The sequence below is a fragment of the Spinacia oleracea genome, chromosome 1 (genome assembly GCF_020520425.1).
Source record: "Spinacia oleracea cultivar Varoflay chromosome 1, BTI_SOV_V1, whole genome shotgun sequence".
Classification (NCBI taxonomy): domain Eukaryota; kingdom Viridiplantae; phylum Streptophyta; class Magnoliopsida; order Caryophyllales; family Amaranthaceae; genus Spinacia; species Spinacia oleracea.
This window is the reverse complement of record NC_079487.1, coordinates 1,531,664-1,559,105: the sequence shown is the minus strand read 5'-3', so window position 1 is coordinate 1,559,105 and position 27,442 is coordinate 1,531,664. Positions and strand designations below refer to the sequence as shown.

Sequence of the window (27,442 nt, the reverse complement as noted above, 5' to 3'; positions counted from 1 at the left end):
AAACACCTCCCCGCGAGCACAAAAGGCCCTACGCCTCCTCGCTTCACAATATAGCATAATTCTGGGGGAACTGTACAAATACACGCCGAATAAAATCAAGTTACTCTGTGTCCACCAAAACCAAGCCCAAAGACTAATGGAAGAATACCATAACGGCGTGTGCGGACCCCATATTAACGGAAAAATGCTATCCTGAAAAATATCCCGCTCGGGGTACTATTGGACCACTATGGAAACCGATTGCCATCACTTTGTAAAAACTTTCCCAAAATGCCAAATCTTCAGTAACCTTAACCACTTGCCTCCCTCAGAACTATACACCTTTACTTCTCCATGGCCCTTTTCAACCTGGGGTATAGATATAATCGGCAAAGTAACACCAACAGGCGTAGGGGGACACGAGTACGTTTTAGTCGCAATTGATTACTTCACTTAATGGGTAGAGGCAGTCTCCTATGCAAAATTAACGGCCAAACATGTCGCTCGATTCCTAGAAAAGAACATATTCTGTCGATACGGGGTTCCACATGAAATCATAAGTGACCAAGGTTCCCACTTTAGGGCCGAAGTCCAAGACCTGCTCGAAAAATATCATGTCAAACACCATAAATCCTCTCCCTACAGGCCGCAAATGAACGGCGCGGTAGAGGCGACCAACAAAAATATTAAAGTCATAATCAAAAAAATGGTCGAAAATTATAAGGATTGGCCCAACAAATTACACTTCGCATTATGGGGCTATCGAACCTCAATCCGCACCTCCATTGGAGTAACACCCTACTCCTTGGTATACGGAATGGAAGCAGTTCAACCGATCGAGTTAGAAATTCCCTCCCTCCGGATCGTCCTAGAAAGCAAGTTGCCCGAGGCCAATTGGGTTCAAGCTAGGTACGACGAGTTCGTCCTTTTAGACGAACGGAGGTTGAGAGCTTTACATCACGTGCAAGTGTATCAAAAGCGCATCGCAAGGCAATTCAACAAAAGAGTCAAACCTCGAAATATCAAAGAAGGCGATTTTGTGTTAAAAGAAGTCCGCGCACCTACTACGGACCCTCGAGGAAAATTCCGGCCTAACTGGACAGAACCATATTCTGTAAAGACCATCCTACCTGGTGGAGCAGTCCAACTAGCCGACATAGATGGAGCGGAATTCGCTAACCTCACGAATTTAGACCAATTGAAAAGGTACTATATTTAATAAAATTCAGTCCGGAGTTAAGGCATATAATAAAACACATTAAGACTCATAAGCAAGCATTCTGCACATTACTCTAAGCAAACGGTATAAAACTCGATAAAGTAGAAAAAGGCGAAGGACAAAGTTTCAACGCCCAGGACTGGGCGCTGCTATTTTTCACGCCCAGGCCTGGGCGCCGATATTACCTACGCCCGTGAATGGGCGTCATTCTCTCTTGCCACCTATCCTCCCGCTTCTACAAGTGTTCGTACTCCTTTTTCGAACCATCAAAAGAACCACGAACACTTGGGGGGGAAGCAGATGTGTAATGAATACCCCTTTCAAAAACATAAATTCAAAAGTCAAAGCTAGAACTACGCGCGACCTGATTCTGACAAGATACGTAGGCAATCCTTATCAAGGATTCGGTCCAATAAATATTAAAAAATAATAAAGTCATGCAACACATCAAGAAGAAAGGATATTACAAAGGGCACTATACCCCAACCCATGCACGGGCAAGGCCAAATAGAATGAAAACAAAGACACAAGAATTTTCAGGAACAAGCCCAACAAATGAGTATGGCACGAGTCGGCAAAAAGCGAAAAATAATAAACATGCATATGTAATACCCCAAGTAGTCGGCTAGTCTAAAAATATGTGTGAACTCTTGTATGAACTCATTATTTTTACGGAATTCTTTCTCTTTTCAAAATTCGTCGTTGGTTTAGAGAGCTAATATTGCTATAATATGTTAAGGCAAAGCCCATGGAAGGCTCAAAACATTCTTGCACCCAAAATTCGCAAAAAATAAAATATATATACATGCGGAATACAAGAATGAACATATACAAAACAGGAGGTAAGCCTAAGACTCGTCATCGGCTTCATGTCTCCAAGCCTCGCCGGTCCATCCACTCCACTCCCCGTGGTATGAGGACCCCCAGCCAGAATCACCCCAAAAATGAGGCTGTGACTGTAACTCGGGGCTAGCCTCTCGAGCCACCGACACGGAACGTCACCCACGCTCCGGCTCGGACCTCTCCCCGGAAGAACTCACCCCCACATCGGAACGGCGATGCCGTAGGGGCGAGTGTCGTGCCCTCTCTCTCTCCCCACGACCGCGTCCCCCTCCCGAGGGACCCGCGTCGTTGGCCCCGGCTCGTCCAGCCCCCGTCTACAAAAATAAAAGAGGGTGAGTAACGGAAAACCAAACAAAAGGTATAGATCAAAAGCAAAAGAGGGCACATTACCCGAGTGGAGTGGGGGCTCCTGCAAGAAAGTGCAGATCGGGCCCGAACCAACGCGGACTTCAACCGGTTGATAACCCCCACCATCGCGTTGGCCGTGCGGGCCGGAACCTGAAACAGGAATGTTAGTAACAAAAGAAAAAAAGAAAGATATAAGGAGAGTGCACAAATAAAAGGTGCACTCCGCCTGTACTCCCTCACGGAGCGGAGCATGGAAAACCCGGTCTTCCGGGAAAGTCTCCATAATCTCGGATCCACTCTCTCCGGTATACGAGATCCGAGCATCGGGAAGCACCCATCCCCCCAATGAAAGGTCAGGATACTCCTTCACAAAACACAGTAAACATAAACACATGGGCACGAGCATGAAAGCACTAAAATCAATACAAAAAGAGAGGGCAACTTACAGCGCCAGGCTCCGGGAGACGAAGAGAATCCTGGATAAACTGATAATAGCTAGCTCCCGGTATCACCAACTCCGTCTCCGGCACGCCAGTCCTCAAGTGGACCCTCCACGACTCGCCTATCGATCGAGTAGATAGCATGGTCGCAGGCGGAGGCCTAGGCACCTAAAAAGCCCCGACCGTCTGCATACGTACCCGCTCTCCCAGGTACCAGATAGGGTCCCAGCGGCCAACGAACAAGACCCGCATCTGGCTCAGGGCATAACTATCCCTGACCGAAGCATAAGTACCCCTAAAAGAGAGCCACGGGGTCCAAACCACCTGTTTTGTACAAACACGGTCAGATCTCGCACATAGAAAATAAAAAGAATGGCGAAATACGAGATAGAGGATAAGATTCTGCACATGCTCAGGGTTCCCGTCCCGAATGAGATCCCACACGGTATCGGGCGGTGGACGCACAGCCAGCTTCTTCTTCCAACCCCAACGACGACCGGCAGGGTACTCCAAAGGCCTCTGCCCCTTTCGGGGAGCCAGCCAAGGTAAGTGCTCAAAGGCCCACAGCTGCAAAAGGAAAAGACAATAAAACGTCAAAAAAAAAGGAGACCCGGTAAAAGCGAGAAAACAAAAGAAAGTTTAGGCACATACCTCGATCAAACGCGGCACTCCCGCCAATGTAATGACAAAGTGACGTCTACTCGGGTCCGAGTCGCGCACCGCCAAACTCATCTGGCCGACGAGCGTCGCATAGCCCAAATCGCCCCAGCAATAGTCACCCAGTGTAGACACGTCCTCCACCATGCCTATCCACCTCGGGTCAAAGGTGTCACTCGGACCCGATAGAAAAGTGGAAGTAATGAAATGGAGGTAGAACAGTCGAGCCTGTCTCGAAGATGACTCCTCTACCCCATGCTCCAAGGCCCACATCAGGTCAGCGAAAGGTATCCCACGGGGCTGGTACGAAGGCAATCTCATGCCCATCCACGAGCCCAGGAGCCTGGTACCCTCAGCAACGGTCGGCGGTGGGCCATCCGACCTCAGACGAACGGGGTTCCCTGTAAAGGTCAAGCCCGTCAAAGCCGTGTAGTCCTCGGGAGTAATCGTTATCTCACCCCAAGGAAAATGGAAAGTGTTGGTGGTATCCCACCACCACCTCGACCACCGGAAACAGTGAGCTCGCCCTTACCAAAGCCTGGGCGTCCGAGCTCAGGAAGCCAAAAACAGTCTCGCTCGTCGCTGCACCGTAGCCGCGAACCGTAGTCTCCCTCCTCGCGTGAAGGCGGGAAGTCACGTGGTGCTCTAGGTCGTAGTGCAGGTCCCGACCGTCGTAGAGCTCAGGACCCACCCATAGGGGTCCCGCGCCAGTAGACTGACACGTCATGCCACGCTCCTCGTGGCCACCAAAAGGAGGTGACGACTCGTCAGGCATGCTGATCAATAATACAATAAGGCATTATACCTTAACAAAACTGGCACTCACACCAATCACTAAAGGAGTGCATTTCACTCATAAAATGGAGTTATACAATTTTTGTTCCCTAAGACATGATACTAAGTTCATATTGAGCAAAAATTACCTAAGTAAAAATTTTAATTAACTCCAACAAAATGAAAATTCTTCCATAATTTGTCATTCATGAATTGTGAGGAACGCAAGCAATATACCAAAAACACCTACATTGTAAGAAAACACTAGAGTCGTAGGTATACTTGGGGGCTAGTATAAAAATGCCCAAATTCAACAAGAATCAACATACTTGCAAAAATTAACATGCACAAACTAATTAACATGTTATGTGGAACATTTCCAACTATCTAATTGAAGGAAAGGGGCACAAAATAAAAAACCCCCAAATCAATTTCATGCATAAAAATACTTGACAAAAATACTGAAATTGACAAAAAAGCTCAAAATTACTGAAAATCACTTACATTGGGAAGATTAGGAAGTGATTTGGAGTAGAACTCGTGAAGGAAAGTGAAGAAAACGAGCAAAAATAAGTAGAATGAAATGAAGAGTAAGAACGAATATGGCGGAAATGAGAAGAAAAAGAAGACGGTCGCGTCTTTTAAAGACCGTCCTCCCCTTCGCATTTTCAACTCCCAGCACTGGGCGTTAGAAATTCTCGCGCCCAGAGCTGGGCGCTGAAAGTGATTTCCAGACATCGAATATTCGCTGTCGGGCACGCACAATCCCCTATTTGTGTAAAATATCCGTTATCTTGATATTTCTTTCCCAAAAACGGTACTTTACAATATCGTTAACACAAAAAAAAAATATGCAGTGTGGGCCCACTTATAGGACACACCTAATCAGGAAATATTGCGACCCACCAACAGGTCGTAATCACAAAAAGCCTTTCCACACAGGCAAAATGAAAAGAAAGTAAGAAATTCAAAATGGGTTCGCCCACCTTCAACGGGCGGGGTCTGCGTCACTAGCCGCGCAGGTCCTCAGTTTTCGAAAAATAAAGTCTTCAAATTCAAAATAGGCTCGCCATCTTTAGCCGGCGGGGTCTGCGTCACAAACCGCGTAGGTCCTTATCTTCAAATTTCAAAAACAGATTCGTCCACTTCTATCGGACGGGGTGTCCACCCTTAGCGGACAGGCTCGCCATCTTTAGCTGGCGGGGTTTGCGTCACTAACCGCGCAGGTCCTTAGTCGCTGCAGCGATAACCTTTATCGGTTTTCCCTTTTTCCAAAAATTAAAGGATCGGTTTTCCCTTTTTCCAAAAATTAAAGGATCGGTTTTCCTTTTTTCCAAAAATTAAAGGATTGGTTTTCCGTTTTTCCAAAAAAGAACGATGAAATTGGTTATCCCTTTTTTCCAAAAATTAAAGGATTGGTTTTCCGTTTTTCCAAAAAAGAACGATGTGCTGGATTTTCCTTCGTTTTACGTCCCATAAAAACAAGGGGTTTTCTCGTTTAACTAGCCTTGAAAATGAGAATCTTTAAAAAACATTTTTACCTCGTGGTTGGGCTTGGCCAGGCCCAATTACACTTTATAGCTTTGATTTCGAAAACATCTGTAGCTACTCCCAATGACAAAGTGAGGGAGTTTCTACGCCTCTTTAGATACTTCCAATGACAAAGTGAGGGAGTATTCTATACTATCCGTTGACAAATCCCAATGACACGTGAGGGATATGTCGACATTTCAAGTGATGCCCCTTAAGTCAAATGTTATCACTCGGGGGCTCATGAGACCCTCGCAAAACAGGTCACATACACCATGGCTTGTGTGGCGCACTCCGTCCAGTACTTTGACCATCGTCTCATCCCGAGACTCAGTCAAAGTGGGGGCTAACTGTAGACACCTACTTTTGTCCCCATTCCCGAAAGGGAAAGGTTCGATGATGAGAACGTAAATCTCCACTTGACAACGCATCTCCTATAAAATAACGAATCTCATTACCCCCTTTTGATTTCACCCGAAACTTGCTATTTATAGAAACCTGCTAAAAATAGTAACTGCCGTAATAGGTAGTTGTTAAAAGTGGCAAGTCATAAAAGATAGAAACCTGTCAGAATTAGGTATTGCACTCCAACATAAATCCTAAATCCTAAAGTAAGAGTCACGTATTAATCCTAACGAACCTAGAGTTCGTAACGGGCCCAGACGCATCCCGTCACAAGGTTAATACGCGCTAAAAGACTCAATTAAATCTCAAATACCCCGAATTCTAGGAATCCGAATCTGACTAAGAAAAACAGCCCAGACCCTATTTTCAACGCCTGGCTCTGGGCGCCGAAATCTTCGGCGCCCAGGCCTGGGCGCTGAAAATACCTGGTACGTGTTTTTTCCTAATTCCTCGTGGATTAGAGTTCTGCGATTCTATCTTTCCACGAACTCTTTCCTATAAATAGACCCTTAAGTTCGACGTGAAAAGGACACACAACAACATACAATTATATTCTGAGTATTGACTCTAAACCCCTAAGCCTAAGCCTCACGCTGCAAAACTGATCACGCGTTCTGTCGCGATCGATCCATAAATCGAACAGAACGTATCCTGTCCCATAATTTGAGATTCGTTAAATAAAAGGAGAAATAGCAAAGTCAAAGTGGTTAGTTTTTTCTGAGAACCGTGACGCACCTCTCAAGGGTGCGTCGTAATGTGTCCCTTTTCCATGGTTTAATTGCTTTCCTCGCCCTTTTATGAACTGTTAGACTAACTAAAATCTGATTGTTCGATCACGCTTAATAAATATGATATTTTTGGGAAATTGGATTATCATGCTAGGTCCCTTAAAACAATCTAAATCAGATAATCGCGTTCGATCTACTACTATATGTTGCATATTGATAAAATCAACTCAGATTAGTTTAATAGTTAACGCATGTCCCTTCAATTATTTATGCTGAGCTAGTAAGGATATCCTGCCTCTGGAGTTATCGAAGAGCGTGTACTCCTCTCGGTAGTTACAGTCCCCCGAACCCTCAATCTCTACCCTGCGGGTGTACGTTGAGCGATCGCCACCACCAGGGATCACAAGGGAACCTACGGCCGTCGTGGTCAAACATAATTGCACTCCCTTTATGTCACGATAACCGGGTTTTGTCAGTTTTTCTCATTGTCGTTGAAAACTGAATGGCGACTCCTATATTACTAGTCAATTGGGTGTAAATGCACAGGAAATCCAATTACACTTGATTTGACAAAAAGAAGCGTCACACCCACGAGGGACGAGGTCACGCATTAGCCTCGTGCTTTTTCGACCCCCTCAGAAAGGGTGAGGACCCTAATCTTCATACTCATTCCTTCATTCAATATTGCTCTACTATCAAGCAGAAGAATGTGACAAAAGAACAGACTATAGATATGTTTTTCCCATTTTCTCTGAGTGGATAAGAGAAGTTGTGGATCAATGGGCTCAATTGAGCGGCTATGAAAATAATACACTAGGAATCTTTGGCCCTTGCGTTCTATGTGAAATATTTCCCACCTGAGAAGACAGCCCGTCTGAAGAGCCAGATTATTTCTATTACTCAAGAGACAGATGAGAGTTTGTTCGAAGTTTGGGAAAGGTTTAAAGATTTTCATAGAGAGTGCCCACACCATGGTCTACAACCGTGGTTCTTGATTCAACAATTCTATAATGGTCTGGGTAATGATTCTAGGCTTATTTTGGGTTCTACCGCTAGTGGGAGATTCATACAGCTTCCTGTTTCTAGATCCATGGAGGTAATTGAGGAGATGGCCATTCATAATGCCCAGTATGAGAATCTGATGAATCATATTTGTATAGGGTATTTTAGGCGCATTTAGGTTTCATTTCTAGGCATTCGTCTAATTTTAGTTGCATTTAGAGTCGCATTTGCATAAGTTGTCGTTGTTGTACTCTATTACGCCTCGTTCGTGTTTTCTTTAATATTTCAGGTGATTTTACGATCATTTGGATGCTTTCGGAGTGTTCAGAGTTGATTTGGATGATGAACGGATGGGATGTTGACTTGAGGATCATTACATGTCTCTAGGAATAATTTTGAGTCAACAACGAAGCTAAACGTTATTTTTCTAAGCATCAAAACGGACAAGCGTTCACTCCTTTGATGATATCTGAAGTTCTACATATCGGAATGAGACGATTTTGATTGGACTAGAAAGTAGACTTAAAGAGCTTTCCAACGATAGGTCACACGTCCCTAGGGAAATTGTATAACAAGAGTTATGACATAAACGCTTCGCCCAACAATGCAGCGAAGGATCACTCGCCTCCAGCGAGAGATGTCCCTTGCGCTAGTCCCCTTGCTGCCCACACCAACTCACCGCGCACCAGCAGCCAGCGAGCGATGCCTCGCCATCAGCGAGGGATGCCCGCACAGCCTTCGTCTCGCGCATCAACCCCCCAGGGAGCGCTCGATTGGCCCAGCGAGGGATCTCGCGCTCCCCTCTACCATTCTCGACACGCGCACACACAAGCTTGCCCAGGGAGGGATCCCCCGCCTACAGCGAGAGATGTGCCTACTACACGCCCACAGTGCTGCCCCGTCGTGCTACACTTCGCGTCTCTTGGATGGCTCGATCGCGCTCGGGTTTCATTGCCACGTCATCTTCCATCGACCAATCATTGACGACTTCCATCTTTATTTTCTTATTTATTTATTTATTTATTTATTTTATTTTAGAAAATAGGAGCATAGAAATACTCAAGGGAATGCTTTATTTCCTTTATGTTTTAATTCCCTTACAAGGCTATTTTCACGTTTTTTTTCTCTCTTCTAGTTTCAAGAACCCTAGTTTTTCGACATGCTCCATCAATGTAATTCTTTGAGGTATTATTGATTTTTTTCTTTATTTTATTTTACGCTTTTAATTATGTTTTTATTCCTAGACTTAAGTTTCATAATTTATTTCATGATTGAGTAGTTTGCGTTCTAGGGTTTGGGAATCCATGTTTATATTATGAATCTTTATTATTATTGTTGATGGTTTGATTATTCATTGATATTTCTAGTTGATTAGGTTTATATTGTTAATCTTTGCAATCTGATCAATTGTTTGATTAAATCATGCTAATAGGGTTTAGAATCGAAAGATCGAATTTTAGAGGCTTACCTACAACTAGCAATTCTGATTATGTTAGCGATCGTACTACTATGTTGAATTGAGAGTGTTAAGACCCGACCGTAGGATTAACTTGTTCTCAAGATAATTTGAATATTTGAATTGTCGATGATGTTTTGATTGATTTTGAACTATGAACATGGTGAACCATTGCCCTAGGTCTTTTAGTTTATTTTTCTTTATTTTAGTTTAAACATTCAATCCTAAATTTCGTGACATTGTTAGTTTCGCCATACCTTGAAAGCTATATTTAAATAGCCATCTCTCTGTGGATTCGACCCTGCTTACCCTACTACTTTGTTAGAAGGTTTCGTTAGGATTTTATTTGTGACGGGTGTACGACAGCCTATCAAATTTTGGCGCCGTTGCCGGGGAGACGGTTTTATTTTTCTTTTTAGCTTTTATTTTTGGTGAGGTTGCGTTGTATATATTTTTTTCGTTTGTGTATAAAATTTCCCCTTTTTTTAATATAAAATGGCTTCTATTTGTTTTCCTCAATTTGAGAATGAAGTGTTTTGGAGATATTATTATAGGGTAGGAGATTTTCTTAGTCCAAATCATATTTTTGAACAATGGGAACTATGTTTGGTGATTTATGAGGGATTGAATGAAGATACAAGATTGGTGTTTGATTCCATGAGTAGTTATATATTTGTGGAGAAGACTCCAGAAGAGTGTTGGAATTTGATTGAGAAATTAGGTAGAGATACATATGAGTGGGAGATGACAATGTTTGTTGAACCTACTCTGCAAAATTTCTCTTTTCCTATTCCTTAAACTCACACCCCTCCCCCGTATTATTGTTTTTGTTGTCATTTCCATGACCATGATATTTCTCTTTGTCCCAATAACGAGTCATATAGTAATACTGTCAACCCTTTCCTTCAATTTGATATGCAAAATTTCCAACTCGAACCATCTTATTGTGACATGAAAATCCTTTATCATGATGATGATGATGATGGTGGATTTGTTGAGGATGTTAGTTCATTAGAGGAAGGTTATCATTTGACTTTTGGTACTGATGAGGAAAAGTTGGATATAACGGAGATTTCGGAGGATGAAGAATCACTAATGGTTGTAGAATCGATGGTTGAAAAATCATTGGTTGCGAAACTTATGGTTGAAGATTTTAGTGACAAGTTTAATCACGAGGATGGAATTGTAGGTAAAAACATTAATGTTGAGCCTATATCTCCTCCCCCCTATGTCCCGTTCTCGCGGAGGCTTGATCTTGTTCCTTCATCCCCTATGTTAAGTCTTTCGTCCTTTCTCAATATGTCTGAATTCAATGATACATTTGACCTTGTCGACCTTGATGCTCATTCTAAAACGTTTACATTGCCGGAGGAGCAATTAGAGGGAAGTTGTAAATATTCTTCTTTTTCTTTTGATTTTTCTTCTCCTTCTTCTAATTGTTTTTCTTTTGATTTTTTTTCTTGTTTATCTAATACCCTAGTTGAGAGGATGAATGTGGTTTTAATTAAGCCATATGTAGTGCTCAATGACATGTTTGCAGGGGCATTTGATAAATTACTAAAAGCGTTGGATTCTTCTGATTAACAATTTGAGCAGGGTCGAGCGGGACCTTAAAAACCAACGCTTACAGGGAGGTGTAGACACCTACTTTTGTCCCCATTCCCGAAAGGGAAGGTTCGATGATGAAAGCGTAAACCTCCACTTGACAACGCGTCTCCTATAAAATAACGAATCTCGATCACCCCTTTTCATTTCACCCGAAACCTGCTATTTATAGAAACCTGCTATTTATGGAAACCTGCTAAAAATAGTAACTGTCGTAATGGGTAGTTGTTAAAAGTGGCAATTCATAAAAGATAGAAACCTGTCAGAATTAGGTGTTGCACTCCAACATAAATCCTAAATGAGATAGAAATTGCGAGATGAATCCTGTTCCTAATACGATTCGAAAATAAGAGTTACGTATTAATTAAAATCCTAACGAGCCTAGAGTTCGTAACGGGCCCAGACGCATCCCGTCACAAGGTTAATACGCACTAAAAGACTCAATTAAATCTCAAATACTCCGGATTCTAGGAATCCAAATCTGACTAAGAAGAACAGCCCAGAGCCTATTTTCAACGCCTGGCTCTGGGCGCCGAAATCTTCGGCGCCCAGGCCTGGGCGCTGAAAATACCTGGTACGTGTTTTTTCCTAATTCCTCGTGGATTAGAGTTCTGCAAATTCTATCTTTCCACGAACTCTTTTCTATAAATATAGCCCATGTTCGACGTGAAAAAAAGACACACAACACACAATTATTATTCTGAGTATTGACTTTGAACCCCTAAGCCTAAGCCTCATGCTGCAAAATCGATCACGTGTTCTGTCGCAATCGATCCATAAATCGAACAGAACGTATCCCATCCCATAATTTGAGATTCGTTAAATAAAAGGAGAAATAGCAAAGTTAAAGTGGTTAGTTTTCTGAGAGCCGTGACGCACCTCTCAAGGGTGCGTCGTAATGTGTCCCTTTTCTATGATTTAATTGCTTTCCTCCCCCTTTTATGAACTATTAAACTAACTAAATCTGATTGTTCGATCACGCCTAATAAATATGATATCTTTGGGAAATTGGATTATCATGCTAGGTCCCTTAAAACAATCTAAATCAGATAATCGCGTTCGATCTAGTATTATATGTTGCATATTGTTAAAATCGACTTAGATTAGTTTAATAGTTAACGCATGTCCCTTCAATTTTTTATGCTGAGCTAGTAAGGATATCCTGCCTCTGGAATTATCGAAGAGCGAGTACTCCTCTCGGTAGTTACAGTCCCCCGAACCCTCAATCTCTACCCTGCGGGTGTACGTTGAGCGATCCCCACCACCAGGGATCACAAGGGAACCTACGGCCGTCGTGGTCAAACATAATTGCACTCCCTTTATGTCACGATAACCGGGTTTTGTCAGTTTTTCTCATTGTCGTTAAAAACTGAATGGCGACTCCTATATTACTAGTCAATTGGGTGTAAACTCACAGGAAATCCAATTACACTTGATTTGACAAAAAGAAGCGTCACACCCACGAGGGACGAGGTCACGCATTAGCCTCGTGCTTTTTCGACCCCCTCACAGTGGCGACTCCACTGGGGATAGTGAAGGAAATACTCGTGCTTGTAGGTAATCAAAATAGCTGAAGGGTGAAACGATCCTACCCCGCGTTTATTTCCCCATCAAGTTGGGACGACCTGAAAATTAGCATATTAATGTGAACGGGCAGAACCGCATAACGAATCTTGACTCCCTTGGTGTTTCATCTCGGGAGTTAGGACTAAGGATACCCATCGCCAACCGGGGGGTGCATATGCTTTGAATGTTGTCCACTCGGCACTTTCTCTAGTAGTACACCCGTCCCAAACCCAATCGCTCGCCCACTAGGTCCCTCTCGCCTGCATGCCCCCTTGGCTTGCACTTGCGGGTTGGCCTTCTGGGGCGAAATTCGTCTGTTGAAAGCACTACCCCGACCGGGGCATGTGGTGGATCTGCGATAGAAGCGGTACCAAGCCAGGCGCAAATAACTACCCATAGAAGCCTATCATAAACTACGTGACATATTATTATTGTCTCATGATGGAATGTTAGTTATGTGTAGCGAAATATATGATTGCGTGTGACAAACTATCCTAGAAAAACCAACGACCTTAAAAATTGCCCAAACATTCATAAACCAATTTGCCAAAGAGTTATACCGAAATACGTGTTCCGCAAACCCGAACGATCGCCACAAAAATAAGCGACGCTCGGGATGGCCTGTAACGAATCCCACAAACGCTGCACAAAGCGTAAAGGACGTTATTAGGCAAGCACGCAAAATCGAAGTTGCATAAACAAAAGTAGACGCAAACAGAAAACGAGAACCAACCAGGGACCCATTTTCAACGCCCCTGGCTGGGCGCCAGAATTTCTCACGCCCTACGCTGGGCGCTGAAGTTGCTGCTTGGCCTTCTGGTCAGGCGCAGCAGCCTCGTTGCCCACGCAAAAGGAAGAAACGTAACACAAAAAACCGTTCGTAAAAAAAATTGCTACGAGGACGTAAGAAAAGCACTCGATTCTAAAAAGCGACTCATAAAAAATAAATAACTCTTTGTGTCGTTGTTAGGCCTCCTACAACGACAATGCTCGGCACCGAAACCGAACATGCTAATAACTATGAATGTCACACGGGCAAGTGTTTCGAAAATCCAAAGAATGACCAAAAGAAAGAACTAAAAGTGTACCAACAAAAGAAAGAGCGAAAAAACCAATAGAGAGAGTCGAAGTCTAGACTAAGTAATACTTGAAACTTTGGGACCTAAACTTTAGCTTATCTTATGCATAGGACTAGTCCTGCCACTTGGTGCCGATCAGGAAATCAACGGTTAGTGCGCCTCGAAGATACATCGCCAACACCAGGTTTAGTGACTCCAAGCTCCGTCCGTCATCCCTCATTTCAAGGATCTCCGCTTCCCCAACCTCGATTCGCACCCTCAAATATGTCCATCGAAGAATTGCGAGACCAGATGGCTCAAATGACCCAACTCATGGGCCAACTGAAAATGGAAAACGAAGCCTTAGCGGCTGCACTAGCCAAAAATGACCTCGATAACGAGAAGAGGATTGAAAAAATGGTCCTACAGCAAACCATGGGGAGCAAGTACTTCTCCCTCGATCCTGAACCTTTTCCTGGCAAAATACCAGAAAAGTTTAGTTCATCTGACTTACCAAAGTTTAAAGCCACGGACAATCCCCGTGATCATCTATTGAGCTTTGTGAATGCCATGAACTTGAAAGGCGTGGACAAGCCATGTACTTACCTGCCTTTCCTTTGTCCTTGGAACTTGTGCCGCTCAAATGGTACTATCACCAGGACCCTAAGCTCTTCCCCACTTGGGAAGACTTTGTCAATGTCTTCATCAAGCAATACTCGTCGAACATGGATTTTCAAGTCACCATGCGCGAGCTGGAAGTTCTCTTCCAAAAGAAAAATGAGGGTTTCACAACCTACTTTGCTAGATGGAGGGACCAGGCGGCCCAACTTATCAATAGGCCTCCCGAAACAGAATTAGTCCGAAAATTCATTGACAACCTGGACCCGGCTTACAGACAACACCTTAGGTACCTGGGACTTGACACTTTCAAAAGAGTTTATGATGTGGGAATAAAAATCGAGGATGATCTCACAAAAACAATACAAAGTAAACCCGCATACAAAAGCAACACCTACAACAGGGGCAACACATCCCAAGACCAAGAAGTCCATGCCGTAGAGGAGACTCCGGCCCGAAGAAGCCCTGGAAGATGGGCCCGAGACCGAAAGTTTGCCCCACTCGGGTCGACTTTGGTACAAGCCTTCGAAAGACTAACCAATTAAGGAAAGTTGAGAACTATAGGCCCCACCCGTGACCCTCCTGTCAAGAGCAAATACTGGGTCGAAGGTACTTATTCCAAGTTCCATCAAGGAAATGGGCATGACACCGAAAACTGCTGGAACCTAAAAAATACAATCCAGGATATGATAGAGGATGAAGTAATACCTCTCCCTAACGTTGGCAAACCCAACAACAACAAGAGCCCACTCGGCTCTTGTCACATCTCTCTCGACCAACCAGAAAATGAGAACTTCGACCCTACGGTGTACATTACACCTCAAGGTGCACCACTCGCTGTGGTCCCTATGGATCGAATCGAGAGAGAAGTGTGCGGTGTGTGGGATGATGATGCTGAAGATATTTACCTATCTCAAGTGTCGGGCCAGGACCTCTTTACTGAAACTTGGCCCGGGTATGCTCACATCGACACCACCCCTCAGGAGCCCGAGGTCGACAACCTCACCCGATCCAGAAGGATATACCAACCGGATATTCGCCCACCTCCTATGGACGATATCCCAGTTAGGAAAAATCCTGAGAATGGATGGCACACCACCGTCGCGGAAGTCATTAAAAATCCTATCTTGAAGCAACTAAAAAGAACCAAGGCCGAGATTACCATCTGGGATCTTATGTGTACTTCAAAGGAACATCGCGAAAAGCTTATTCGCTCACTTGACCTCATCTCGGTGCCTACAGATATCACACCTGACTCACTGGTTAGCCATGTCACGAGAGATGCCGGAGAAAAGGCCATAGTTTTCACTGACAAAGACTTGCCCAAAGAGGGGGGTGCTCACAATAAAGCCCTCTATCTAGTAGTTGGATGCAAAGGACAAAACATCCCCCTAGCGCTCGTAGATAACGGTTCGGCGGTTAATGTTTGCCCATTGCGAACCGCCCACTGCTTGGGGCTAGGAAACGATGACTTCCAAACCTCCACGCAAGGGGTACGAGCTTATGATAACTCCCGAAGGCCTGTGTTGGGAAAAATCAACCTTACCATACAAACCGGGCCTGTGGCACGCACCACAGAGTTTCAAATAATCGACATCAAGCCTACTTTCAACCTCCTCTTGGGGCGACCTTGGCTCCATGACTTAGGAGGTGTGGCTTCTACCTTGCACCAAATGGTTAAACTTAACCATAACGGGGTAATACTAGAAATCCGCGCCCCTCCTCTCGACGTCAGTTCTACTATGGTTGGAACGGCCGAAACTGCAGACGACCTTTACGGGTTTCAAATGGAAGAAGCAATCCAGTTCATCGAAGACTATGATCCAGCATTCCTAGACCCGCACGCATCCCGAGTCATCCCTAGGATGTTGTTAGCTCAAGGTTATTTCCCTGGAACCCCATTGGGCATAAGGAAGAAGGAATGCACATTCCATCCTTTACCCAACAAATCTACTCCCTTTGGCTTAGGCTATGAACCAACGGAGGAAGATATTGCTGACCGCCTGTCTAGGCTACGCCTTAACAAGGCCAAACAAACCACCCTCCTTCCCCCGTATCAAAGAACCCTTAACGGGATGTTCGTTCGGGAAGGAGAAGGACACCCATGCTGTGATTTCCCTGAACCCTTCGTTCAGGATGGCTTGCTAAAACCAGGATTTGAAATCTTCCATGACTGCCACACCTTGGATGAGGCACCCCACCTCACCAAGACTAAAACGGCTGAAATATTGGACGACCAGGCTCTATGGACATTGTTTAACGAATCGAGGCCTATGGAAGACGAGACTGTGATGACTACCCTAGCTTTACAAGATGAAGGTTTCGATCCAACTCGGTTAATCGCTCCTGCATCAACACTAGAAGAGATCGAGAACGGATGGGTGAAGACATATCAGTGGGTCAATGCAAAAGGAATAGAATTCAAGATGAGTACCGGTGAAGGACCAAAGTTTTACGAGACTAAACCCAAGGCTTGAGCCACATAGAGCACCTTGATAAAAAGCGCCTAGTAGTTCTTTAGATTGGTAGAAAAATAATAAAGACTTTAGATGGTCCTAAGACCCCTTAGAATATAGGTCAAGTTTATTTCAGTGTGTTTTCCTTACTTTCCAAATTAATAAAGGCGTAATATTTCTCCTAAAATTTTATTCTAACACTAAGTAAGCACCAAATGTACTTGCAAAATACAAAAATAAAGAGGCGGCCCACTCTAGGCCCAACAAACGAGGCCCACTCGGTCTTGAAATAGTGCCATGGGAACCAATTCCCAAAACCCACAAAATAAACCGCACCATCCCCTTCATATCCCCAAAACATAAAGGTCAACCAGTGTCATCATAAAAGTCAACCCATGCAACCCAAAGAAATCAAAGGAAATCAAAATCCAAAACAAATGCAAATGTTGCTTAAAAAGGGAATTAATAAAATGTAACCCCATCATATCCTTCAAAAGCGACACGCACCTCAACCCACCCGAAAGCCTACACAAAGATCTTCATATCTTCCACACCCTAACTCCATTTTCAAAGCCGTTTCGTGTCACGGATAGAAAAAATTAATCCGGACAAAAATGCATCTCACGCTAATGGTCAAAAAAGCCTCCGAAATAGCCTCAAAATTGATTTTAAATACGAGTAAAAAAGCATAGCACTAAAACGAAAAAAAAGAAATAAATGCAAGAACACGTGGAGCAAAGCGTCAAAAACGACCGCCAGAAATCATTTTCAGCGCCCAGGGCTGGGCGCCGAAATCTTTGACGCCCCAGCCTGGGCGTTGAAACTCTCTGCCTGCCTAAATTTTTAGAAGTGCTCGTCATTTTATCCGCACATAACGGAAAAATAACGAACACTTGGGGGGTACAGCACGTATCCAAATAGGCTCACAAAAAATATAGCCATACAAAAAATAGTCGAATTTCATTTTTTACTCGACTTACGGCAAAAAAAAAAAAGGCAGACGAAAATAATGATAATACTTCACTCATTTGACCGGTTAAGTAATATGCTTCCACTTCAGGGCATATCTATTAAAATCCGGCATCTTAGAATTTATTCTATCTAGAACTACGCGCGACCTGATTCTGACAAGATACATAGGCAATCCTTACCAAGGATTCGGTCCAAATAAAAAATATATTCTTTGCAAAAAAGTGTTAGACATATAAAATACATAAAAAAAAGAGGAGAAACAAAAATAAATGAAAACTAAAAATACGCCTTTATTAAAATATAATAAGAAGGAAAACAAAGTGCTAAGAAATGAAAAAGCAAACACAACTGAAATAAATAAAGGGCACCTACACCCTAGCAAGAACTACACTACTCTAGTTCTTCCGGATCATCAAATAAAGTCTTGTAGAGGGCAATGTTCGCAGGATCCACCCCCACAGTCTTCTGCGCTGCCCCAATATCAATCTCCATAAGAACCGGCTCCTGGACACTAACTTCCAAAGATGCCAAGGCTTCAGAAACATTCTCAGTTATAGCCCGCTCAGCCTCAAGGGCACAGACAATGGTGGGAGAAGGATTATTATCATCAACTAGACTAGTCACTGTTTCTACAGGCGGCTGAGCCTTCCTAACCCATACATTGTTCCGGCGACGATCTCCGCGAGAGCTTGCATTTCTTTTAACAACAGCAGGCCCCTTCATGCTAGGCATCTTTTTAGGCCTGGAACTGGAACGGGGAGGAATTTCCTTTCGCTTTCGATCAGGACGAGCTTTCACAGTCTTAATACCATGGGTACGAGGTTTGGCAGAATCAGGACCCTCATACTTAACACGAATACGAGGTATCAAAAGCTCAGTCGGCTCCCCATTTCGAGCCTCGATCCTCACAGCTTTATCATCGGAGCTCATCCACAACTTGTAGTTTTCAGAAAGACCCACAAAGCCATTTGTAGCTACGGCCCAACGCAGGAGACCATCATAATACTTAGCCCACGCTTGAACCCGTGCTTGTGAAAAGGCCGCTACTTTAGGTGGTACCGTATCGGAAAAGGGGATAGTCTGCCTTAAACCATATTGACGCATGACTCGGTAAGGGAAAATATAAGTGGGCCGAGATAGCCCCAACAAAGAAACATAAACCGATACATCAGAACCCCCCGTCATAGTAGTCAAGCCCCACCATGGTACCACCCACTTAATAGAACAGATACCATGAGTAAAAAAGGAGGCCCACTCGGCCTCGTCCTGGCCTCGGTGCAAATATTTTCGGTTACCCAAGGCTATAGGGCGATAATGTTTAGGATCGGCAGGAGTTTCCAAGAGCCTAAGCCGTTCCACGAGCCAAATCTGCAAAAAAACGGGTACGATCAAAAAATAATAATAAAAGAAAATGGTTCCTGGGGCGCAGTTCAACGCCCAGGACCAGGCGCCGAAAATACCAGCGCCCAGCGCTAGGCGCTAAAACTCAGCCCCAAGGCAAGACGAATTAAAAATGTATATGCGAAAAAAAAACGTATACGTGCGCAAAAAAAATCGATTACCTGCAGTAATAGGGGGCTTCCCTTAAAATATCCAGATTTGGCATCCTTCTTCAGCTCATCCGCACTCAGTAAAGTCTCGGCAACAACCAACGGCATAATAGAATAGCAACTTTCCATCTGGCTAATCAAGGGGATCAACCTTATGTCACCGAACTCACCATTGTTATCCGACAACAAATAATGATTCAACAAGCAAAATACAAGGGCTCGAATATTCAATTTATGTTCGGTCATATTCTTACTAGGCCTAAAGTGGTGTTTTACAAGTTTTGCCAAATTAACCTCATCACCTACAACAACTTCAGCAAGCATGTTAGCATCTAGTCCTAGGAAAGCCCCTATGGTTGTTTTACTCTCTTCAATAGTGCCAGGAGTGGCAGGGGTAGCATTATTAGGATAACCAAGGATCGCAGCGAATTCATCTGGAAAAGGACATATTTCGTTGCCCCGAAAAACAAAAACATGATGATCGGAATCCCAAAAGCTTAGGGCTGAGTGCAGAAAATTATAGTCAATGTTAATTTGTTGTAAGCCTAAAAGTGCCTCTAAGTGGTATTCTTTCAACAAAGCCTTTTCTGTGGGATTAAGGGCCCGTAGGCAACGCCTGACAGCCCGTTGGAGTGAGAAAGTAGGAATCGACATGACGAAAGCAAGGAGTAACTAAGACACAGCAAAGAAAGAAGGAAATTGAGGGTAATGGAATATAGGGACGTATCTAGCCCCTATATATAGCTGAACGCATCAAGTGACATCCTGATCCCATTCGGAAACGCGTTAAGAAATCCGAAAGTCAAAATTCGCCAGGAAAGGACTGTAAGCGCCCGAAGCTGGGCGCCGGAATAATTAACGCCCAGCCTTGGGCGCCGAAAATGCAGCCCAAGGCCCAGATTTCACAAAACGCGGAACAGGAAAAGACTTAAAACCGTGTTGCTAGACACGAGGCCCTATGTGCAATTAAGATCAAGCCCAAAAGCACCTTTAAGCTCCCAAATAGCAAAAATGAATGGTAAAACTTGGTCCAGGAACATATATGTACACTTTTCAAAACAAATGTGAAATGTCAAGGTCATTCTTCGAAACACCAAAAAAAAAGTTGTTAAGTCGTTGGTTTCTCAAATAAAAAATGTTTGTCTGTCAAAAGATTAATCCGGGCCAAGATAAACCGGATGATATTAAACCTTGTCGCCCAAAGACTGAAGTTGCACCCCACGACTTCGCCAAAATAGCGCACCACTATGAAAGGTCGCTCGCAGATATGAGCACGACCCCAAACATGATTAAAAGACGCTATGAAGTATGCGAAAAATGACTAACAAAGCCCAAGTGCTTGGGGGCTCGCGGAAAGTATACTCCAACAAAAAGCGCGCAATCAAAATCACATTCCCGGACTGCGCTATACGCCGTCCCATTTTTGGGTATCTCAAAAGAACAGGTTCGACCGCAGAAAGGGTCGTCACGGACACTTGTACATAGTCCTCTGATCAAAGACCAAGTGGTGGCAAAAATCGAGCCGTAAAGACTAGCTCAAAACCACGAAAGCAGACGGTCGCAAGACAAAGGTCCGTCTAAATCCGTTGTCAACCCACGTTCAGGTTACAACTAAATCCGAGCTTCCCTCGGAAGAATTCGTTCCTATGAAGAATGGATAAAGAGGAAATCTCAAAAGAAATCACAATGAACAAAAAATAGAGACTTGCCCACCTCGATCAGGCAAGATCGCGCCACAAACCACGCGAGTTCCAAAACAAGAAACAACGAATTCAGGGATGTCCACCCTTAGCGGACAGGGCTCGCCCACCTTCAGCGGGCGGGGTCTGCGTCACTAGCCGCGGAGATCCTTAGTTTTCGAAAAATAGAATCTTCAAAAAACAAAATGAAACAGGCTCGCCATCTTCAGCCGGCGGGGTCTACGGCGCAAACCACGTAGGTCCTTATTTTCAAAAAATGAACACAAAACAAACTTCAAAATAGATTCGTCCACTTCTATCGGACGGGGTGTCCACCCTTAGCGGACAGGTTCTCCATCTTTAGCCGGCGGGGTCTACGTCACAAGCCGCGTAGGTCCTTATTTTCAAATTTCAAAAATAGATTCGTCCACTTCAATCGGACAGGGTATCCACCCTTAGCGGACAGGCTCGCCATCTTCAGCCGGCGGGGTCTGCGTCACTAACCGCGCAGGTCCTTAGTCGCCGCAGCGATAACTTTTTCTGGTTTTCCGTTTTTCCAAAAAATAACGATGTGAGTATCTTTCCCTTTTTCCAAAGATTGGTTTTCCGTTTTTTCCAAAAAAAGAGCGATGTGCAAGATTTACCTTCGTTTTACGTCCCATAAAAACAAGGGGGTTTTCTCGTTTAGCTAACCCTGAAAATGAGAATCTTTAAAAACATTTTTACCTCGTGATTGGGCTTGGCCAGGCCCAATTACACTTTATAGCTTTGATTTCGAAAACATCTTCTGTAGCTACTCCCAATGACAAAGTGAGGGAGTTTCTACGCACCTTTAGATCCTTCCAATGACAAAGTGAGGAAGTTTCTATACTATCCGTTGAAAAATCCCAATGACACGTGAGGGATATGTCGAGACTTCAAGTGATGACCCTTAAGTCAAATGTTATCACTCGGGGGCTCGTGAGACCCTCGCCAAAACAGGTCACCATGGCTTGTGCGACGCACTCCGTCTAATACTTTGACCATCGTCTTACTCCAAGACTCAGTCAAAGTGGGGGCTAACTGTAGACACCTACTTTTGTCCCCATTCCCGAAAGGGAAGGTTCGATGATGAAAGCGTAAACCTGCACTTGACAACGCGTCTCCTATAAAATAACAAATCTCGATCACCCCTTTTCATTTCACCCGAAACCTGCTATTTATAGAAACCTGCTATTTATGGAAACCTGCTAAAAATAGTAACTGTCGTAATGGGTAGTTGTTAAAAGTGGCAAGTCATAAAAGATAGAAACCTGTCAGAATTAGGTGTTGCACTCCAACATAAATCCTAAATGAGATAGAAATTGCGAGAAGAATCCTGTTCCTAATACGATTCAAAAATAAGAGTTACGTATTAATTAAAATCCTAACGAGCCTAGAGTTCGTAACGGGCCCAGACGCATCCCGTCACAAGGTTAATACGCACTAAAAGACTCAATTAAATCTCAAATACTCCGGATTCTAGGAATCCGAATCTGACTAAGAAGAACAGCCCAGATCCTATTTTCAACGCCTGGCTCTGGGCGCCGAAATCCTCGGCGCCCAGGCCTGGGCGCTGAAAATACTTGGTACGTGTTTTTTCCTAATTCCTCGTGGATTAGAGTTCTGCAAATTCTATCTTTCCACGAACTCTTTTCTATAAATATAGCCCATGTTCGACGTGAAAAAAAGACACACAACACACAATTATTATTCTAAGTATTGACTCTGAACCCCTAAGCCTAAGCCTCACACTGCAAAACCGATCACGTGTTTTGTCGCAATCGATCCATAAATCGAACAGAACGTATCCCGTCCCATAATTTGAGATTCGTTAAATAAAAGGAGAAATAGCAAAGTCAAAGTGGTTAGTTTTCTAAGAACCGTGACGCACCTCTCAAGGGTGCGTCGTAATGTGTCCCTTTTCTATGATTTAATTGCTTTCCTCCCCCTTTTATGAACTGTTAAACTAACTAAATCTGATTGTTCGATCACGCCTAATAAATATGATATTTTTGGGAAATTGGATTATCATGCTAGGTCCCTTAAAACAATCTAAATCAGATAATCGCGTTCGATCTAGTATTACATGTTGCATATTGTTAAAATCGACTCAGAGTAGTTTAATAGTTAACGCATGTCCCTTCAATTATTTATGCTGAGCTAGTAAGGATATCCTGCCTCTGGAGTTATCGAAGAGCGAGTACTCCTCTCGGTAGTTACAGTCCCCCGAACCCTCAATCTCTACCCTGCGGGTGTACGTTGAGTGATCCCCACCACCAGGGATCACAAGGGAACCTACGGCCGTCGTGGTCAAACATAATTGCACTCCCTTTATGTCACGATAACCGGGTTTTGTCAGTTTTTCTCATTGTCGTTAAAAACTGAATGGCGACTCCTATATTACTAGTCAATTGGGTGTAAACTCACAGGAAATCCAATTACACTTGATTTGACAAAAAGAAGCGTCACACCCACGAGGGACGAGGTCACGCATTAGCCTCGTGCTTTTTCGACCCCCTCACAGGAGGCAACCTGGTTTACTGTTTTAATTCCTTTATTTTATTACTAACCACCTAATGTGTGCTTAAGTGAAGAAATATCTCTCTAGGTACAAGCATTGTCAGGTTTCTTGGCTAGTTTCATTACCACATCATGGCAGTGACGTCAAAGCCTTTAGTGCTAAGCTCCTTGGTTGTGAGTTGTCCTTTTCCCTTATTCTCAATTTTTTTTATTTTTTTGCACCCTCTTTGTTCACATTGAGGACAATATGTTGTTTAGTTTGGGGAGGATATTTGTCATCATCGATTTGCGCATGTTAGTTGCATTTTAGTCTAGTTTTTTTTGTTTTGTTTTGTAGGTGTTGTGCGCTTTGTACCACTCACTAGGGGTGGGAGTTTACGTACAACGAAAAAAATGTACTGCTTTCCTAGTAATATTAATAAAATTAGTTGCATTTTTACTTGCATTCATATGTTTCTATACCCTACATTACGTATTTGAATTTCAAACCGTGTCTAGAATTTACTTGACTCTCCTGAGCTTCTTTTGAATTTAGCTATGATTCTGAAATTCAGTCGGTTGTGCTATACATTGATAACTGCTTGGCATTGTGTGAACCAATTGAATGGTATGCGGTAAGATGTTGGTCTCGTGTCAAGAATAGCTAGCCAATTATCTTGTAGGTCACCTTACTATGTGTTTGTGTGATTGATGTGACTTGTTATCCTATGATTTAGGCTTGAGATTCATTAGTAGTTTAGTTGAAACTCACGCATGCCACGTATGACAGAGGCCATTCTCTTAGGAAGCCTTCAGACGAATTTAGAAACATCAGTTCCTGCCTTTCATACCCATGTTGTAGCCTTGTCCGTTTATTCTTTTAACTCCACAAAATTGAGCCCTATTAGCCCCGTTGGTTACTTGTCCCGAGTCTAGCTTGGGGGAGCTTCAGTGTTCGTAATGGTTTCATTAGTGTTGATTGATTGGCACACTAAGCCAATAGTTCGTGGTTCGAGGCTATGTTTGGATGTGTGGTTCGAAAATGATGCATATTATTATTGGCACCCAAGCTTGTAACAGTTAGCATTAGTACTTATTTTTATACTTTCGTTTTTCATCAATTTATTTTATTTCATATTAGAAAAAAAAAAGAAAAAAAAACAAAAAAAATATAGAAAAAATGAGATATGTTATTCATTTTGTATATAGTTTGAAGGCAAGGAAATGGGATTGAAGAAAGATCATTGGCATTATATTATTTTGTTCTTCCCCTTGGTTATCATTTGGTTGATTGTTCGAGTTCATGGTTTGATGGAGTTGGATTTTCGGCATTATCACGCCGGCACATATAGTTCACCTTTGCTCCTCAAGTTGGACCTTACTCTCACTTTTTCCTAAATTATGTCCTACCCTTCCTTTTTACCTAGCCCCATTACAAGCTTATTATAAAGACCTCTTGATCGGCATGTTTGTTTTGTAATTGAGCGAAAATTGTTTCTTCCTATTGTCATCTTACCCCATGTTGCATCATATATTTATATTCTACAAGGTATGCGGCGACGACTAGCTTGATTGAGAACAGTTTGTGGCTAAGCTTGGTTGTTTCAATTGTGGATCATGATGCTTTGTGGTTCTATATGTATCTGAGCTAGACTTCTGTCTCAATAACTTTGTTTGATTGTTCTGTCTCATTTCTCTGTCTTCAGTTTAATGTTGCTTGGGGACAAGCAACAGTCTAGCTTGGGGGAATTTGATGAATCATATTTGTATAGGGTATTTTAGGCGCATTTAGGTTTCATTTCTAGGCATTCGTCTAATTTTAGTTGCATTTAGAGTCGCATTTGCATAAGTTGTCGTTATTGTACTCTATTACGCCTCGTTCGTGTTTTCTTTAATATTTCAGGTGATTTTACGATCATTTGGATGCTTTCGGAGTGTTCAGGGTTGATTTGGATGATGAACGGATGGGATGTTGACTTGAGGATCATTACATGTCTCTAGGAATAATTTTGAGTCAACAACGAAGCTAAACGTTATTTTTCTAAGCATCAAAACGGACAAGCGTTCACTCCTTTGATGATATCTGAAGCTCTACATATCGGAATGAGACGATTTTGATTGGACTAGAAAGTAGACTTAAAGAGCTTTCCAACGATAGGTCACACGTCCCTAGGGAAATTGTAGAACAAGAGTTATGACATAAACGCTTCGCCTAACAATGCAGCGAAGGATCACTCGCCTCCAGCGAGGGATGTCCGTTGCACTAGTCCCCTTGCTGCCCACACCAACTCACCGCGCACCAGCAGCCAGCGAGCGATGCCTCGCCATCAACGAGGGATGCCCTCACAACCTTCGTCTCGCGCATCAACCCCCCAGCGAGCGCTCGATCGGCCCGGCGAGGGATCTCGCGCTCCCCTCTACCATTCTCGACACGCGCGCACACCAGCTTGCCCAGCGAGGGATCGCCCGCCTACAGCGAGAGATATGCCTATTACACGCCCAGTGCTGCCCCACCGTGCTACACTTCGCGTCTCTTGGATGGCTCGATCGCGCTCGGGTTTCATTGCCACGTCATCTTCCATCGACCAATCATTGACGACTTCCATCTTTATTTTCTTATTTATTTATTTATTTTATTTTAGAAAATAGGAGCATAGAAATACTAAAGGGAATGCTTTATTTCCTTTATGTTTTAATTCCCTTAGAATTCTATTTTCACGTTTTTTTATCTCTTCTAGTTTCATGAACCCTAGTTTTTCGACATGCTCCATCAATGTAATTCTTTGAGGTATTATTGATTTTTTTCTTTATTTTATTTATCGCTTTTAATTATGTTTTCATTCCTAGACTCAAGTTTAATAATTATTTCATGATTGAGTAGTTTGCTTTCTAGGGTTTGGGAATCCATGTTTATATTATGAATCTTTATTATTATTGTTGATGGTTTGATTATTCATTGATATTTCTAGTTGATTAGGTTTATATTGTTAATCTTTGCAATCTGATCAATTGGTTGATTAAATCATGCTAATAGGGTTTAGAATCGAAAGATCGAATTTTAGAGGCTTACCTACAACTAGCAATTCTGATTATGTTAGCGATCGTACTGCATATGTTGAATTGAGAGTGTTAAGACCCGACCGTAGGATTAACTTGTTCTCTAGATAATTTGAGTATTTGAATTGTCGATGATGTTTTGATTGATTTTGAACTATGAACATGGTGAACCATTGCCCTAGGTCTTTTAGTTTATTTTTCTTTATTTTAGTTTAAACATTCAATCCTAAATTTCGTGACATTGTTAGTTTCGCCATACCTTGAAAGCTATATTAAAATAGCCATCTCTCTGTGGATTCGACCCTGCTTACCCTACTACATTGTTAGAAGGTTTCGTTAGGACTTTATTTTTGACGGGTGTACGACAGCCTATCAGAATCCTAGAGGTCTATCTAACAAGGGTGGTAAGCATGAGTTAAATTCCATTGAACAACTGACTGCCCAATTGACTACTTTACATTACAAGTTTGATAATATGCAAGCAGCAACGTCTCAATCCGCCCAACCTGCTAGTGTAGCTGCAATGAGTGCCCAATCTATGAATGTATGTGATAGATGTGGGATGCATGGCTATTATGCACAGGAGTGTAGAAGCTCCATCGAGCAATGTAATGCATTTTAGGCCTACAAGCAGAATAATCCATACTCCAATTCCTACAATTAGGGGTACAAAAATAATCCCCTATTGTCTTACAGGAGTATGAATATTCAGAACCCACATCAGGTTCAACATCCCCCGCCACCACAGCTACAATTCCAACCACGGAGCAACTATAATCAGCAGTCTGGTGGACCACCTGGGTTCTCTAGACAACATAAACAACCTCCAACCACAACCTCAAGCTACTCAGTCTGATTCTATGTTAGTGGAGATGCGAAACATGATGATGCAGATGCAAAAATCTCTGAATGAAAAGGATGCTAAAATTAAAGCTCTTGCCGCTCATAACAAGATCATTGATACTCAGTTGGCACAAATG

General features: G+C 43.1%; 1 pseudogene; it reads right to left on the bottom strand.

Annotated features, from left to right (window-relative positions):
* Positions 1–7,801: 7,801 nt before the first annotated feature.
* LOC130466574 (uncharacterized) lies at positions 7,802–7,901 on the bottom strand (annotated as a pseudogene).
* Positions 7,902–27,442: the final 19,541 nt, after the last annotated feature.